Here is a 20,097-nt window from a genome sequence, read left to right on the forward strand (position 1 = left end):
ATTAAGAAAATGGTAATAGGAACATACATATCGATAATTACCTTAAATGTAAATGGATTAAATGCTCCAACCAAAAGACATAGACTGGCTGAATGGTTACAAAAACAAGACCCGTATACATGCTGTCTTTACAAGAGACCCACTTCAGACCTAGGGACACATACAGACTGAAAGTGAGGGGATGGAAAAAGATATTCCATGCAAATGTAAATTAAAAGAAAGCTGGAGTAGCAGTTCTCATATCAGACAAAATAGACTTTAAAATAAAGACTATTACAAGAGACAAAGAAGGACACTACATAATGATAAAGTGATCAATCCAAGAAGAAGATATAACAATTATAAATATTTATGCACCGAACATAGGAGCACCTCAATATACAAGGCAAATGCTAACAGCCATAAAAGGGGAAATCGACAATAACACAATCATAGTAAGGGACTTTAACACCCCACTTTCACCAATGGACAGATCAACCGAAATGAAAATAAATAAGGAAACACAAGCTTTAAATGACACGGTAAACAAGATGGACTTAATAGATATTTATAGGAAATTCCATCCAGAAACAACAGAATACACTTTCTTCTCAAGTGCTCATGGAATATTCTCCAGAATAGATCATATCCTGGGTCACAAATCAAGACTTGGTAAATTTAAGAAAACTGAAATCATATCAAATATTCTTTCTGACCACAATGCTATGAGACTAGATATCAACTACAGGAAAAACATTGTAAAAAATACAAACACATGGAGGCTAAACAATATGCTACTAAATAACCAAGAGATCACTGAAGAAATCAAAGAGGAAATCAAAAAATACCTAGAAACAAATGACAATGAAAACACAATGACCCAAAACCTATGGGATGCAGCAAAAGCAGTTCTAAGAGGGGAGTTTATAGCAATACAATCCTACCTCAAGAAACAAGAAACATCTCAAATAAACAACCTAACCTTACACCTCAAGCAATTAGAGACAGAAGAAGAAAAAAAACCCCAAGTTAGCAGAAGGAAAGAAATCATAAAGATCAGAGCAGAAATAAATGAAAAAGAAATCAAGGAAACGATAGTAAAGATCAATAAAACTAAAAGCTAATTCTTTGAGAAGGTAAACAAAATGATAAACCTTTAGCCAGACTCATCAAGAAAAAAAGGGAGAAGACTCAAGTCAACACAATTAGAAATGAAAAAAGAGAAGTAACAACTGACACTGCAGAAATACAAAGGATCGTGAGAGATTACTACAAGCAACTATATGCCAATAAAATGAACAACCTGGAAGAAATGTACAAATTCTTAGAAAAACACAACCTTCAGAGACTGACCAAGGAAGAAATAGAAAATATAAACAGACCAATCACAAGCACTGAAATTGAAACTGTAATTAAAAATCTTCCAAGGAACAAAAGCCTAGGACCAGATGGTTTCACAGGCGAATTCCATCAAACATTTAGAGAAGAGCTAACACCTGTCCTTCTCAAACTTTTCCAAAATATAGCAGAGGGAGGAACACTCCCAAACTCATTCTATGAGGCCACCATCATCCTAATACCAAAACCAGACAAAGATGTCACAAAGAAAGAAAACTACAGGCCAATATCACTGATGATCATAGATGCAAAAATCCTCAACAAAAACTAGCTAACAGAATCCAACAGCACATTAAAAGGATCATGCACCATGATCAAGTAGAGTTTATCCCAGGAATGCAAGGATTCTTCAATACACGCAAATCAATCAATGTGATACACCATATTAACACATAGAAGGATAAAAACCATATGATAATCTCATAGATGTAGAAAAACCTTTCGACAAAATTCAACACCCATTTATGGTAAAAACTCTCCAGAAAGTAGGGATAGAGGGAACTTACCTCAACATAATAAAGGCCATATATGACAAACCCGCAGCCAACATCGTTCTCAATGGTGAAAAACTGAAACATTTTCCACTAAGATCAGGAAGAAGACAAGGTTGCCCAGTCTCACTACTATTATTCAACATAGTTTTGGAAGCTTTAGCTACAGCAATCATAGAAGAAAAAGAAATAAAGGGAATCCAAATCGGAAAAGAAGTAAAGAAGTAAAAGAAGTAAAACTGTCACTGTTTGCAGATGACATGATACTATACATAGAGAATCCTAAAGATGCTACCAGAAAACTACTAGATCTAATCAATGAATTTGGTAAAGTCACAAGATACAAAATTAATGCACAGAAATCTCTTGCATTCCTATACAATAATGATGAAAAATATGAAAGAGAAATTAAAGAAACACTCCCATTTACCATTGCAACAAAGAGAATAAAATACCTACGCATAAACCTACGTAAGAGGACAAAAGACCTGTTTGCAGAAAACTGTAAGACACTGATGAAAGAAATTAAAGATGATACAAACAGATGGAGAGATATACCATGTTCTTGGATTGGAAGAATCAACATTGTGAAAATGATTATACTACCCAAAGCGATCTACAGATTCAATGAAATCCCTATCAAACTACCAATGGCATTTTACACAGAACTAGAACAAAAAATTTCACAATTTATATGGAAACACAAAAGACCCTGAATAGCCAAAGCAATCGTGAGAAAGAAAAACGGAGCTGGAGGAATCACACTCCCTGACTTTAGACTATACTACAAAGCTGCAGTAATCAAGACAGTATGGTACTGACACAAAAACAGATATATAGATCAATGGAACAGGATAGAAATCCCAGAGATAAACCCATGTACGTATGGTCACCTTATCTTTGACAAAGGAGGCAAGAGTATACAATGGAGAAAAGACAGCCTCTTCAATAAGTGGTGCTGGGAAAACTGCACAGCTACATGTAAAAGAATGAAATTACAACACTCCCTAACACCATACACAAAAATAAACTCAAAATGGATTAAAGACCTAAATGTAAAGCCAGACACTATCAAACTCTTAGAGGAAAACATAGGCAGAACACTCTATGACATAAATCACAGCAAGATCCTTTTTGACCCACCTCCTAGAGAAATGGAAATAAAAACAAAAATAAACAACTGGGACCTAATGAAACTTAAAAGCTTTTGCACAGCAAAGGAAATCATAAAGGAGACAAAAAGACAACCCTCAGAATGGGAGAAAATATTTGCAAATGAAGCAACTGATAAAGGATTAATCTCCAAATATACAAGCAGCTCATACAGCTCAATATCAAAAAAACAAATAACTCAATCCAAAAATGGGCAGAAGACCTAAATAGACATTTCTCCAAAGAAGATATACAGATTGCCAACAAACACATGAAAGGATGTCAACATCACTAATCATCAGAGAAATGCAAATCAAAACCAAAATGAGGTATCACCTCACACCAGAATGGTGTCAGAATGGCCATCATCAAAAAATCTACAAACAATAAATGCTGGAGAGGGTGTGGAGAAAAGGGAACCCTCTTGCACTGTTGGTGGGAATGTAAATTGATACAGCCACTATGGAGAACATTATGGAGGTTCCTTAAAAAATTAAAAATAGAACTACCATATGACCCAGCAATCCCACTACTGGCCATAGACCCTGGGAAAACCATAATTCAAAAAGAGACATGTACCACAATGTTCACTGCAGCACTATTTACAATAGCCAGGACATGGAAGCAACCTAAGTGTCCACTGACAGATGAATGGATAAAGAAGATGTGGCACATATATACAATGGAATATTACTTAGCCATAAAAAGAAACAAAATTGAGTTATTTGTAGTGAGGTGGATGGACCTAGAGTGTGTCATACAGAGTGAAGTAAGTCAGAAAGAGAAAAATAAATACCTTATGCTAACACATATATATGGAATCTAAAAAGAAAAAAAAAAGGTTTTGAAGAACCCAGGGGCAGGACAGGAATAAAGATGGAGACATAGAGAATGGACTTGAGGACACAGGGAGGGGGAAGGGTAAGCTGGGATGAAGTGAGAGAGTGGCATATATACACTAGCAAATGTAAAATAGTTAGTGGGAAGCCGCCCCATTGCACAGGGAGACCAGCTGTGTGCTTTGTGACCACCTAGAGTGGTGGGATAAGGAGGGTGGGAGGGAGATGCAAGCGGGAGGTGATATGGGGATATGTGTATATATATCGCTGATTCACTTTTTTATACAGCAGAAACTAACACATCCATGTAAAGAAACTATACTCCAGTAAAGATGTTAAAAAATAAGTATATAAAATAAATAAAATAAATCAGCAACAAGGATATATTGTACAACACAGGGAATATAGCCATTATTTTGTAATAACTTTAAATGGAGAATAATCTATGGAAATACTGATTCACTATATCACATACCTGAAACTACTATAATATTGTAAATCAACTATACTTCAATAAAAAGTAGTTTAGAAAACCATAAAAGAATTAGTAATTTGATTAAAATTGTAATTTTCTAATTCTATTGAATCAAATATATTTATTATATACCTACCTTTTTGAAAATACTGAAGTATATCATACAAGTCTTGACAAATATATCACTCCTTGTCTGATTTTTTAATTGGAATTAAGAAGTTGTAGCAATCAACATTGTCTCCATAGAAGGTTCTTTCAATTTTTTGCCCAGAATTTGCCAGTATTCTTGAAGTTCACTGATATATTAGTTTGCTAGAGTTGCCATAACAAAATACCAGAGACTGGGTGGCTTAAGCAACAGGAATTTATTTCTCACAGTTCCAGAGACTAGCAGTCCAAGATCAAAGTGTCAGCAAATTTGTTTTCCCCTGAGGGCTCTCTTCTTACCTTGCTCAAGACTGCCTTCCTTGTGTCTTCATATGGTCTTGCCCCCTGTGTGTGTGCATCTCTGGTCCCTCTCTGTACATCCAAGGTTCCTCTTCTTATAAGGTCACCAGTCAGACTGGATTAGGCCCCCACCACGAAGGCCCCATTCTGACTTAATCAGCTCTTTAAAGGTCCTATTTCCAAATACAGTCATATTCTGAGATACTGGGGGTTAGGATTTCAACATATGAATTTGGTGGTGCGGAGACACAATTGAGCCCTTAATAACTGGAAACGAAAGCAGGGGATCTCAGAATTCAGTTGATTCCCCAGTTTTCAGAACGTGTCTCTATTCTCAGCCCCATTGTTATTCCCAAGAGCAGATGTTCTCTTCACATTTTCCAGAAGCTAAATCTTCAGTTTTCTGCTGGTGTGGTTTCACTGCTCAGGATGGAAAAGGATCTGAACATTTCTTAGTTTCATCTTAAGACATCTTTGATCAATCCTTTTCTTTTTAGTCCTAGCTTTATTGCCACTTCCAATGTTACAAGTGCTATCATCTTTTGTGTGTTTGGGTTGTTAGCTAGTATTTAATTGGTCACTTCTTGGCTTTCTCCCCTGGCTTAGAGATCAGGTTTGAGTTAAGACCCTTTTGGCCACCTGCTTTTTAGCTTCTGAAATTTGTGATTCTAATAACCCCTCTCATTCTGTCTTGGAATATTTGCTCATTTTGTAAAAAATTCTTCCCCTGTCTGACATTTTGAGTGGGATTCTAGAGGGAATATCCTAGAGGGAATAAATGTTTGTATTCAAACTGTCATCTTAAGTCTGAAGTTAATTATAAAATATGTAAGCAAGAATACTCTACTCAAAATAGATATTATTCATAAAATTCAGATTTATGATAAAATATAAATTTGCAATATGACAGTTGCATTTGCTACTCAATGCACATTGTAAAGTTTGCCTCACAATTAAGTCAGGTTAGCTCTTCTACTCTTTACTGTAGTTATTTTTCTTGCTTAATTTTTGCATTTATTAAAATTCAGTCCTACATGGGGAAGTCAGAAGGAAGGCATGCATTCAGCTGTCAAGGAATTAGTTGCTATCTAGTACAACTTCACTTAATTTTATTTTATACCTTTCCCTTTTAATATTATTAATAAATAAAGTCACTACTAGAGAAAAATGTTTTAAGAAATAAGATTAAACTGATAATTTTCTATTTTAAACAGTATTCAATAAATGTTTATGGTGGGTATTAATGAATGGGATAAAAACTTCTTAGACCTTTTAAATTTTTCTTTGTCATATAAAAATTATTATCATAGTTGGAAGAGTCCAAATTTTTAAAAAATTAGTAGCTAACTGAAGGAGAAGTCAGTATATACAGTCTACAGTTAAATTATTAATATTTGGTCCAATCTGGGATGTATATGAGAGATTTGGTGATCTAATTCTATGCTTTCTTTGGATTTCTCTCACAGTGTTTCCTAAGATTATTTTCATATATAAATATTTGAAGGTGATTCTAGCCTAAAAATAACACACAGCATAAAAATACATATTTAAATCAACAAACTGCATAGACTGTGCCATTGAGTTTCAGGACATAGCTTGGTCTTAGCTAAAAGCTGTCTTCCATGCAAGATGCATAATTCAATTTTGAAATTTTACCTGCTTTGCCTGAAAACCACCAACTGTGAAAGCATGAGAAAATTAGGTGTTTCAATAGAATAAATCATACTCTTTCAAAACTGCCATGGCAACTTACTTCTAAAAAGATGATTCATCTTGGACAAGAAAATTAAAATGATTTTAATTATTACAAATAATTAAATAATATAATATGCTGCATGGTAATACATGTAAATTATAATTAAAAGAACTATATATCTATTTGCATATAGTCTATATATATATGGGGTTGGGCAGAGCGACAAAGACAGGAAGAGAGACAGAGAGAAAGAGAGAAACGGAAAGAATAAAGATATTGGTGCAAAGTCCTTCTTGCTGTGTGTCAGGAGCCAGAAAAAGGGGGATGGAGGAGGGGACAAGGAAGAAGAGGTAATACAGGTGTTCTCTTAAGTTACTAGCATAGCAAGTATTTTGGAAAAGTCCTTCTGTGAAAAGTGCTTGGAAACATGCTGTTATTATTGACACAGAGGTATTAATGTGATGAAAGCCAAGAAATATTGTCATCTTGTCTGGAAAATCACATTGACTACTGCCTATTATTTTCAGGAGGAAAAACAATCACATTTTTTATGAACTCTGAAAATATATTTTGTTAATCCTAATTAAAGAATCATGATGTGATGCTCTAGTTTTAAAAAATAAGCTACTTATATTTTCTAATATCATAATCAAGATGAGAGAATTTTGATACATCTGCTCTTTCTTTCTTTTTTTTTTGCCAAAAATATGGCTCCAGGGTTTTTAAATATGAATTTCCACATGAAAATGAGAGTGTTTATAACATATTGGAACAATTTTGTTCACTTTCCTTTTCCATCCAGATTGATTCAAGGAAATGGGTATTAGAATAAAAAATCATGCTCACATTTAGATGATTATTTACTGAACACCAGACAAGGTCTGTCTAAGGACAAGGACAACTTTGGCTCTAGCAGTGACTTCTGAAAAGTATCCCGGAAAATGTTCAGAAGTAAATAAATATTGTGTTATAAAATTCCCCAATATGGCTCTGTACAACATACGTTACATAACTATATATTTTCACACCAACATTCCTGTGGCTGCATGAACCACAGAACATACTGGGGGTAGAGAAGTTTGGCATGTGGTGAGACTGACATTTCTATTAGAAGAGTAATTTTCTGTGCATGACTTTCAAATTTCCATAAAATTAAGCCATTTGACGAGCTCTTCAAAACCTCTTCTAGTTCCAAAATAACATGTCCTTGTTTCTTTTATTTAGTTAAATATAAACAAATCACATTTATAGGCAGTATACATAATTTGAAAATAGGTAACAGGCATGAGCTATTTGTGAGTGGGCAAATTTTCAAACTTCGTTTAATTCTATGTGTTCTCCAATATTTTACCTCCAAGCTCAGAACAAAAGAAACCATCAGGATATGTCCCATAGTTGTCATGATTTCTTTTCCAAACTATCCATTGAGAGCATCTCCCCTTTAAAGATGTATACACATGCTAAATTTTAAAAAGAAGCTAATCATCTTACACTTATTATCTATTAGCCAACATTCTTTATTGAATGTACTCATGCCTTGCTGCATATTTGGAAAATGAGCCACTAAACTCATATCCTATCTTTGGTAGTCTTGAATTCTACACTGTCAAGGTGGGCAAATGGGAGAGAAAAGAACACTTCAGTAGCAGAAAATAAGCAGAGTTAGTTGAATATTTCACAGTTGTATATTTTGAAGAAATATAACAGCATGTTAATGACTATCAGAGGATGGCTATCAAACAATTCTATTACTCTATTTTTAAAGATTATGTGAATATTGAAGAAGAATCCAGAAGTCATGTTTATACCTGTATTAGTGGTACTGCTCATGATTATTATGAACTTTTTAAGACTAATTTTTTTTCTTTGATTCTATCATGCTTGAAAAGTAGTTAGTATGGTATAGAATATATGAGAATCAAGAATTTTAACTTGAGTTAAAAATCTGAGTGATTTTTTAATAATGAGCCTATAGGGCATAGCTTGTGTATCTGAGGCTATTAAGAAGGCAATGACGGATACCCAGGAAAAGAGAAGTTACATTGAGAAGAGGAGAAACAGGCTGAAAAATGACAAAAATATTCTTGCAAAGTTACAAAATTTTAGAAAAGGTATGTGATTTTTTTTTTTTTTTTAATGTTTGTTTTTGTTCCTGAGGGTTACAAGGAAATAATAATCATGAGGTGAAAGGTATTGAAGCTTCTGTGCTTCCTGCTTTCCTGGGCTCTAGATGCTACAGCAAGAAAGAACAATGGTCCTCAAAAGCCACAACTCTTGATTCTCTTTCTTATGCTCCCTGCCTAACTGGGGTCGAGTAGCTGGGCCTCTGCAGGCACAGTAAGATTGTGAGTGGGAAGTGCTTTGAGTTCTTTAGAGAAATATGTTTTAAAACTACTATTATTATTACAGCTGTTATTAAGGCTGAGCCCTGGTTTTAGCCGATGCCTTTCTGGAGGCAGTGGGTGGACAGCAACCCACTTTCCCGCCCTTCCAGAGGCACTTAGCATCCTTCTTGCTTTCCACCCTGCGCTGTATCTCAGCCCTATTGTTTTCAGTTTCCTCGCTTTCTCAAGGACCTTACCCTCCCTGCTTCTCACAGAAGGTCAGTCCCCAGAGAGGGAGACAATTGGGAAGGAAATCTCCCAAGAACAAATCAAAGTAGTAATTTTAGTAAAAAAATAGCTGAATTTAGCCCATGATAAAACGTTTTTATTACAGAGTATTCCTGGCACACACATTCATTACCGTACGTCTCTCCCACGCACTGCGGGAGCCCAAGGTATCAGCTGGCAAGGAGCTTAAATTGTCCTCAGACATTCTTACAATTTCTCCAGCTGCTTCTTAACCACGTGCCTGGGGCTATGAGATGAGCACTTATCAATTGGATCCTGTCTTAACTTACTCACACACAGTTTGGCACATGCGCAACTTCTACATATCCAAGGAAGCCCATTTTATAGAAATGTTTTTGGATCCTTTTCTTTCTCTCTTTTAAAGGAAGTGTTTGAAATTACACTTATGATGTCCAAAATTGAATGTCCTCCCACACACATTCTAATTGTAGCTTGCACCTAGGAAGGCTCAGAATCATGGAAGCATATATGGTTTTATATATATGTACATATATGTGTGTGTGTGTGTGTGTGTGTATATATATCATCAAGATCGATGTTGAACTCTGCCATGTTTATCACACTGCGGTTTGTAGAACTGGATATTTTCTGAATTTCAGACACTTTGAGATCATTATTTCAAAGAGCAGCCAGAAATACATGAAATTAATCTCCTTTTCATGGAAATTAAGCAACATAGTACAAAATAGTTCTTAGAATAGTGTTTTCATAATGAACTCATGAGTCCAGAGGAGGATTTTTAGAGGTCATCTGCCCCAGCCCTTTAGGTTCAGAGACAGAGGAACTGATGCCCAGAAAGGTGAAGTCCCTTCTAAATGTCACATAATTTATGAAAGTGAGAACCAAGATCAGGGTTTTCGGAGTCAGTGAATTTTCGGTTCACCACTCCTTCTATTGTTATATTCTATTAGTTTTATCACTTTTGAGAAACAAGAGAAAAATTCCTAAATAAAAATGCAAGTTTTATATTAAATTAAAAACTAATTTTACTGTTTGATTTAAAGATTTGGGAATTATGTAGCTCCCCTTTTGTTTTAGACTAATATGTTTTTGTGACAAAACATATAAGATGATTGGACTAATTTTGAAAATACATAAAAGATAGAAAAAATAAAAACAGAAAAATATATATAAATAAAAATAGTCTCCCAGAGAGAACAACTATTATTTTGATGTAATTCTTTCTAATTTTATCTCTCACTCTTCCATCATAGGTATGTGTGAATATATTTATGCATGTATACATGTACAGACATGTAAATAATATTGAGTTGATGGTGGAAAATAATACACAACACCGAAAAGAAATTAATTTTAATTTGTAAATATTTACAAAAAAGTCCCAAACCTCCAAACACACATTTGCATTATATTTTGATTGCTATTGCTATTTCTACTAAAAAAGCCTGTAAATCAGGATTGAACCCAAGGCAGAGTGATTATTCTTCTTTTACTAGTAGATATAAATGGCTATAATGGAACACTTTTGGCCAATAGGATGATGGAATGAACATCTTTATTATAAAATAAATTTTAAAAGAATTGGTCACGGAATCTCAAGAAAGCTAGATCACTGCACTGATAAACCAGAAAAAAGAGAAGCTTTATGAAGTTTTAAAACAGATTTAAGTTCTGATTATGCAAACTGAAGAAAATGGTTTCAATTTTCAACAAAAATGTCATTGCATCTATAATATGCCAAGCATGGTGTTAGGTGTTGGAGACAAAAAGGTACATGAAACATGATTCCAGTCCTCAAATAATTCACATCTTAATAGGATGTACCAATCCATACACCAGTGACTACTATAAAGCTCTCCAATTTAATAATGACATTGTGGATATGTGCAAAGTGCTATAGAATGACAGAGGAATGATCGATTAAAAATTGACCCATTCTTGGGAAAGATCTAGAAGACTTCTCAGAAAGAAATAGTTAAAAATTACCGTCCCACAAAGTGAGAGAGTGGCATAGACATATATACACTACCAAATGTAAAATAGATAGCCAGTGGGAAGCAGCCACATAGCACAGGGAGATCAGCTCGGTGTTTTGTGGCCACCTAGAGGGGTGGGATAGGGAGGGTGGGAGGGAGACGCAAGAGGGAGGAGATATGGGGATGTATGTATATGTATAGCTGATTCACTTTGTTATAAAGCAGAAACTAACACACCATTGTGGGGCAATTATACTCCAATAAAGATGTTAAAAAAAACAACAAACAACAACAACAACAACAAAAACATTACTTAGATAAAATATACCAAAAAATTGTCAGGCTTCTGAACCAATGACTGAATATCAAGATGTTAGGTAATTTTTAGATGTTCATTTTAGTGTCCACTGATCAGATCTGCTTATGTAGGGAGTTTTTTCCTAAGGTTGAATTCTTATCTTTATTTGGTAAGACCCACTAATCTGTTACAGGGGGTTAATTTTTCTTGCCTTATAGTTGAGCTGTTTGGTTTGACAAAGCTCAACAGAAACCTAGTGTGAAATCTAAGAATTTCTCCCACATTCTTTAATGCCCCCAAACATTGCATACACTAGAAAATGCCTTCAATGTGTGTTTTACAAGAATTTTGATACTGGTCAAAAATTTTACACTGCCAACAAAGAAGACTCAACTTCTCAGATATATAGTGAAATGCATTGTTGTGATCTAGGAACTGGTATATAGCAAGTTTTAATTGAGTATGTTACATACAAGCATTAAATTCTCAGATAATTCTTAACCTCAGTGATGGCCCTAAATTTACTCTGTCTGGCTCTCTACACATGGCATTTCAGGGTACAAGGTGTAGCATTTCAATGTATAAGATATACGTAGTGAACATATGTGTTAGTATCTTCTTTATTAACATCCTTTTTTATTGCTTGGCTGTAATTTTTGTAAAGATAAATTATACTGCATTTGTGTGTGTTTTTGTGGTATATGTTCAGAAGCCAAGCCATTCTTGGTATTTTGCTAGCTTTGCAGAACCCTGTGTACTCATTATTACTAATTATGTAAAAACAGATTTCCAGTACTCTTCAGCATTTGACTTTTTTACATGTTTAAAATGTTGCTGAAGTTTTGTGCTGTTTGCCAAACTTATGCAATAAATAAATGAAGTATTGTGTTATTAAAAAAAAAAAAAGAAAGAAAGATTTTTTAAAAAAAGAAAAATTACCGTCCCAGGGATAAGAGCATGCTTCAAAATGAAACTGTTATAACTAGATAACAGGTTGTGTGCTGTAGGAATAACAGAAAATTTATTCATTCATTGATTCAACAAAACTGTATGGAACACCTACCATATGTCAGACACTATTCCAGACATTAATAACAGAGCTGTGAACCAGACAATCAAAGCCCTTACCTTCAAAGGTGAAACAGAAAATCTTGAGACTGAATTTCAAGGTAAACTGTGGGCCTAGAGATATAACTTTGACAGTGAATCATCAGCCCATAGGTTTTCATTTAAAACGAGCAGTACCAAATAAAATCATCTAGGAAGTGAGGAAAAGCAAACAGGAAAAGGAGAAAGTGTGAGACTAGGGGCTCCATAACATACAAAGTCTAGGGGAAAAAGCAGAGGTACTAAAAAGAGACAGAAGAAATGGCCAGTTAGTTCAGAAAATCTCCAGGAAAACCATGACAGGGAGGAATCCCACAAGACAGGTGAAGTGTTCAAGAAAGACAACTGAGTCAAATATATCAAGTGAGGTAAGACTGGGAATTTACCATTGGATTTAGCAGTGATGAGGTCATTGGTGACCTCAAGATTTATTTGGGTGGACTGTGTATTTAATTTTAACCAAGATTATCTTCCAGAGGGATCTTAATCTATTAACAAGGCAGAAATTGCACAACATCAAATGATGAGATTTTGAGTAAGATGAGAACCGGGTGTTTAATATTGGATTTGATAAAATGGCCATCATTGAAAACACGTGACAAGAGGGTTTTCACTGGAGTATAGGGAAGAAAGCTTGATTAGTTGGGGAAGAAAGCTTGATTAGAGAGAATGGGAGGTAGGGCATTAAAGACAATAAAGGGTATGAAAAGCAATTTCATGGAATTTTCCTATAAAAGGAAAGCAGAGTGCAAAGGATTAAAACAGATGTGATACAGAGACCCCAGTTTCCCTTGCTTCAACCATAGCTTCAGTTCCATTTTTTTTTTTCTTTTTCCTCCTTTTTTTTTCTACATCTCCCACCCTTGAACCTTGTCTAACCAACAAACCACAGGCTTACCAAACAGCTCTTGATAAAAACTGTTCTGACAGTTACTGGGATGTCATTGTGCCAAGAATACCAAGTAGAAGGAATGGAAAACTGGAACAATCTTCAACCGACCCAACAGCGAGTTTCACAAGAGACAGAGGTGAAAACTGCTATGTGAGTGAAACCACAAGTCTTCCTTTCTGCTCCTCTCCCTATAAAATCCCGCTTTGACTCAACAAGTTACCTGGTCTTCAGGTGGCCCTTGATATGCACCAGGTGAATAAAGCCTTTAACCTCTACTCGAGTTACCTAAACGATTTCCCCCCCCCCCTTGGCAAGAGAAATGGAGTAACTGGAGAGAGATTTGCCCTCCAGAGAGTCTCACAAAAATAAGAGACATTCTTATTTGTTTCCAATGAAAACAATTCTATAAAGAGGGAAAGATCCCTGATGTATATGTAAAGGGAGTGGATAATTGCAGGAGAAAAGGTTGTGTATCCAAAAAGAGATGGGACCCAATAAAAAAGTCGAAAGTCGAAAGGAGCAAGGAGAGCTTACCCTTTACTACCGGAGGAAAGTGGAGGATAGCGATGCAGATCTTAACAGGATTTGGTAATGGAAAGATTTGTTAAAAATCTGTTCTGATAGCTTCTATTTGCTCAATGAAATAAGAGAAGTCATCATATAAGAATGAGGAAAGAGGAGGGGAGTGTTGGTATCTTAAGGAGAGGTGAGAAGGCAAGAAATGATATATTCTGTATTATTAATATCTAATTTATTGGATTATGATTCTGGAGTTTGGGCTTGTAAATTTCTGGGAAATGTGATGGGATTGAAAGGCAGTGCTAGGAGACCATTTGGGATGATGTGCTGGGGATATTTTAGATTCAGATAGCAAATAGCATAAAAAAGTGTTTGAATGTTATTTTCTAACCAATGAAGACACATGATTTTTAAACAAGTGATGACAAGATTGATTCTGTTACAAATGTGTTGCTTGCTTTATGATAATTTTTGACAATAATTTGTTTTTGAAACATATTTATTCAATTTTCTGTGTAAAATATTGGTGATTATCACTGTAAGAGTAAGAAAGAAGTAATCCGTGTAAATGTACACCTAATAGAAACTTTTTTGAATCTGGCTCCCTAATAAAATATAAGCCAAATAAACTATTTTTAATTTATTAATTGCATATTATTTTTGCAAATATTCCCTTGAGTATCATTTGAAAATATGACTATTTGGAAACAAATTAAGTCCTATATTTAGAATGAAGTGTGTTTCAAAACATCATTTCTTTCTGATTACAAAAATAATACATGCTAATTGTTGATAATTTGGGAACTATAAAAATTTACAATGAAGAAAATAAAAATTATCTATAATCCTAATCCAAATATATAGTCATTTTAATAATTATAGCATATTTCATCATATGCATTTATCATTATTTAATTGGGTATATAGATAATTTACAGATGCACATTGTATTTGTAAATTAATTTCTAATGAACATTGGAGGAGTGGGAGAAGGGGCTACATAATCGCAACTCAAGAGCAGATATTTTTGAAAACTATAACAAATTAGACAAAAACTGTAAAATTATGACACTAGCACCCAAAGATTTTATTATGGTCTTCTAGAATGCAGCTCATCTATCTATCTTTCACCTCTTTAAGATTCCTGCATGACCTGGACCCAAATAAGGAATCAACCTTGATTCTTTCTGACTCATAGCAAAACACGTATTGTATTACTTTGGGAAACCTGAAATCAAATAAAACCAGGTCAAGTTAACCGTATGGCAGTGTTTTTTAAGTCTGCTGCAAGTCCTTTTAACAGTGCAGGTTATTATTGTCACAGGGCAAGGCTTTCTGAGTCAGAAAATGTGCATGAACTAGGCCAGGGTTTTGATATTTTGAAGAATTTTTAAAATTAAAGCATTCTATACAAAATAGAGCAAAAGTGACTTAAAAATAATATCTGAAACTACCTTCTATCTTCAAAAGGTAATTACTAAATCCACAGGATTTGAAAAAAAAATAGATGTAGGAAAAAGTAGATTCCCATCAAAATCACTTACCCTCAAGGTAAAATCCATGATTAAAATCTTAAGACAAAAAAAACCCCAAAACTTTAAAACTTCCTGTATTTTTTGGCACTTATGGTGAAATCTGATAATACATTAAGGCAATTTATTTTGTTTGTGGGTTTTTTGTCTCTCACTTGTCAAAATCATGGACTCATAAAGTACAGAGATAGTAAGATAAACATGTGTCTGAAAAAAAAAATTTAGTTCAGAGGAGAACCATACAAGAGCAAAATAAAGATTTTAAGTTAATTGTACTTGCTTCAGTATCACCTCACTGAGGAGGTTAGTAGCCAAAATGAATAACCAATAGTAGAAAATCTGTGAAAAGAAATGTTGTTTCCTTTCTTTTCTAGATGACATCCTCCTAGTTATAGATGCTGGATACCTGCTTTGGGTCTTATCACAGAGGTGGCCTAATTAGGATAAAGTAGGTCTAGTGAAGAGTATTAAACATGATGATCTGTCAGCCACTGAATGATAAAGTGACCTGTCAAAAGATGTGGGAATGTACAAAAATCAAGATCCAGGGAGAGTTTTTATTTTAGTAAACTCCAAAAGAATGTTGGAATTTTGAACTGAGTTTTAGCAGGAAGCCAGCAGAGTGATTTTCAGGAGCAGGGACTTGTCACTGGCAACAGGGCAAGATTTTATTCCTTAAACACACCAAAGAGATGAACTCAATGTACAGTTCTGAAGCAGTTCATATGATGTGTAAGGGCTCCTGCAAGCAAGAAAGACAGTTACGCTTGCTCTATACACTTTGTTGAGAGTTTTTTTTTTAAATCATAAATGGATGTTAAATTCTGTCAAATGATTTTTCCACATCTATTGAGATGATCATATGATCTTTATCCTTTATTTTGTTAATGTAACATATTTATATTGATTTGCACATGTTGAACCATCCTTGAATCCCTAGAATAAATTCCACTTGATCGTGGTGTATGATTCTTTTAATGTATTGTTAAGTTCTGTTCACTAATATTTTGTTGAGGATTTTTGCATCTATATTTATCAGGAATATTGACCTGTAATTTTCTGTTCTTACAGTGTCCTAGTCTGGCTTTGGTATCAGAGTAATGCTGACCTTGTAAAATGAATTTTAAAGTGTTTCCATTTCTTTTTTTTAAAGAGTTTGAGAAGAATTGGTAATAGTTCTTTGAAGTTGGTAGAATTCACCAATGAAGCCATCTGTTTCTAGTATTTTCTTTGTTGAGAGTTTGATTACTGATTCAGTCTCCTTACTAGTAATTGATCTGTTCAGATTTTCTATTTCTTCATGATTCAGTCTTGATATGGTTGTATGTTTTTAGGAATTTATCCATTTCTTGTATATTTTCCAATTTGTTGCCATACAGTCTCTTATGACCCTTTATATTTCTGTGGTATCAGTTGTAATGTATCTTCTTTCATTTATAAATTTATTTGAGCCTTCTCTTTTTTCTTGGTAAGTCTAGCTAATGGTTTGTCGATTTTGTTCATTTTTTTTAAAAAAATCAACTCAGTTTCATTGCTCTTTATTGTCATTGTAGTTTCATTTCATTTATTTCCATTCTGATCTTTATTCTTTCTTTTACTGACTTTGGGCTTAGTTTGTTCTTTTTCTAGTTCCTTGAGGTGTAGAGTTAAGTTGTTTGTTTTTCCTTTTTTTTTTTTTTGAGAATTTGTTGAATTCTGTTAAAGATATGATTCATTAATGTCTATGTCAGTAACATTTTATGTTGTTCATACAAAACTATGAAGCTTTCAATATTAAAAAAAAGATGACTATAAGAGGTGAATAAAAATGTAATCACTGAATGTTTTCCATTGGACTTTTCACAAAACTCTGAGTGTTTCATATATATTCTATCACTTGAATACCCTATGCCTTGACTCTAAGTATTTGACCATCTAGCATGTTTTTTTTTTTAAATAGATTTTAATTTTTAGAGTACTTTTATGTTCACAGCAAAATTGAGTGGAAGGTACAAAGATATCCCATTAGCCTCCTGATCTCACACATACATATCCTCCCCAGTTATGAATATCTCCCACTGGAATGGTACATTGTTACAATTAATGAACCTACGTTGATACATCATGATCACCCACAGTCCATAGTTTGCAATAGGTTTCACTCTTGGTTCTGTACACTCTGGATTTGATCAAATATATAGTGACATGTATCTACCATCTTACTATCATACATAGTAGTTTCACTGCCCTAAAAATCCTCTGTGCTTTGTGCATTCATGCCTCCTTATCCCCTAACCCATAACGACCACTGATATTTTTACTATTTCCACAGTTTGCCTTTTCCAGAATGCCATATAGTTAGGATCACACAGTATTTCCCCTTTTCAGATTGGCTCCTTTTATTTACTAATATGCATTTATGATTTTTCTGTGTCTTTTCATGGCTTGATAGCTCATCTCTTTTCAGGACTGACCAATATTCCATTATCTGGATGTGCCACCATTTATTTAACAATTCACCTACTGAAGAACATCTTTGTCAGCCAGTTTTGGCAGTTACGAATAACCTGCTATAAATATCTGTGTGCAGGTGTTTGTGTAGACATAAGTTTTCAACTCATTTGCTCTTCTGGGTAAATACTAAGGAGTACAACTGCTGAATGGCATGGTAAGAGTATGTTTAGGTTTGTAGGAAACTGTCAAACTGTCTTCCAATATGGTTGTATCATTTTGCATTCCCACCAGCAACAAATGAGAGTTGATGTTGCCTCACATCCTTTCCAGCATTTGGTGCTGTTCTTAATTATGGCCATGCTAATAGGTATGTAGTGGTATCTCATTGTTCTGTTAATTTGCATTTCCCTGATGACATATGATGGGGAGCATCTTTTCATATGCTTATCTGCCATCCGTATATCTTCTTCGGTGAGGTGTTCGTTCAGGTTTTTGATCTATTTTTAAATCGGGTTGTTTGTTTTCTTATGGTTATGTGTTAAGTATTTTGTATATTTTGGATGAAAGTCCTCTATCAGATGTGTCTTCTCCAATGGTTTTCTCCAAGTCTGTGCATCTGCTCATTCTCTTAGCATTGTCTTTTTTTTTTTTTTAACATCTTTATTGAAGTATAATTGCTTCACAATGGTGTGTTAGTTTCCACTTTATAACAAAGTGAATCAGCTACACATATACACACGTTCCCATATCTCCTAGCATTGTCTTTTGCAGAGCACAAATTTTTAATTTTAATGAAGTCCAAATAATCAATTATTTCTTTCATAGATCAGGTCTTTGGTGTCGAATCTTAGTCATCACTATATCCAAGATCATATAAGTTTTCTCTTATATTATCTTCAAGGAATTTTGTACTTTTGTGTTTTACACTTAGATCTATATTCCATTTTGGGTTAACTTTTGTGAAGGATGTAAGGTATGTGACTGTGTGTGTGTGTGTGTGTGTGTGTGTGTGTATGTGTGTGTTTGTAGCTATCCAGTTGTTCCAGCACCATTTCTTGAAAAGACTGATTTTCTGCCTACTGGATCCATTTGTCCATTTGTGATAGAGGGGTGTTGAAGTCTCCAACTATGGCAGTGGATGTATCTATTTCTCCTTGAAGTTCTATCAACTTTTGCCTTATGTAGTTTGATACTCTTGTCAGGTATATACATGTTAATAATTGTTATGTCTTCTTGGAGAATTGACACTTTTATTGTTATGTTACACCCCCCTTTCTCCCTGATAACTTTCCTTGTTCTGAAGTCTGCTCTGTCTGAAATTAATATAGCTATTCCTGCTTTCTATTCATTAAAGTTAGCATAGTAGAGCTTTCTCCATTCTTCTACTTTTACTCTATATGTGTCTTTATATTTAAAGTGGGTTTCTTGTAGACAACATATAGTTGGGTGTGGTTTTTGATCCACTCTGATAATCTCTGTCTTTTGATTGACATACTTAGACCACTGATTTATTTTTCATTTTTTTTTTATAAATTTCTTTATTTTTGGCTGCACTGGGTCTTTGTTTCTGCGCACCGGCTTTCTCTATTTGCAGTGAGTGGGGTCTTCTCATGGAGTGGCTTCTCTTGTTGCGGAGCACAGACTCTAGGCACGGGCTTCAGTAGTTCTGGCACGTGGGTTCAGTAGTTGTGGCTCACAGGCTCTAGAGCGCAGGCTCAGTAGTTGTGGCGCACGGGCTTAGTTGCTCCGTGGCATGTGGGATCTTCCCAGACCAGGTCTCGAACCTGTGTCCCCTGCATTGGCAGGTGGATTCTCAACCACTGTGCCACCAGGGAAGTCCCTTGACCACTGATTTTAAAATGATTATCAATACAGTTGGATTAATATCTACCATATTTGTTATTGTTTTTTATTTGTTGAACTTGTTCCTTTTTCCCAGTTTTGTCTTCCACTCTTTTTCTTCCTTTTGTGTTTTTAATTGAACATTTTATATAATTCCATTTTCTCTCCTTTCTTAGCATATTAATTATACTTAAAAAAATTTTTAATAGTTGCCCTAGAGTTTGGTAATATACATTTGCAACTAATCCAAGTCAACTTCCAAATAACACTGTCCTACTTCAATAGGTAGCATGAGTATTTTATAGTAACAAAATAATCCTAATTATTTTATGTCCTTTGTATTATTGCTGTCATTTATTTCACTTATATTTAAGCATACATATATAATATACTTAAGCAGACATAATCAAAAGCATTGTGGCTATCG

Source organism: Balaenoptera ricei, chromosome 13 (genome assembly GCF_028023285.1).
Source record: "Balaenoptera ricei isolate mBalRic1 chromosome 13, mBalRic1.hap2, whole genome shotgun sequence".
In the NCBI taxonomy this organism is placed as follows: Eukaryota; Metazoa; Chordata; class Mammalia; order Artiodactyla; family Balaenopteridae; genus Balaenoptera; species Balaenoptera ricei.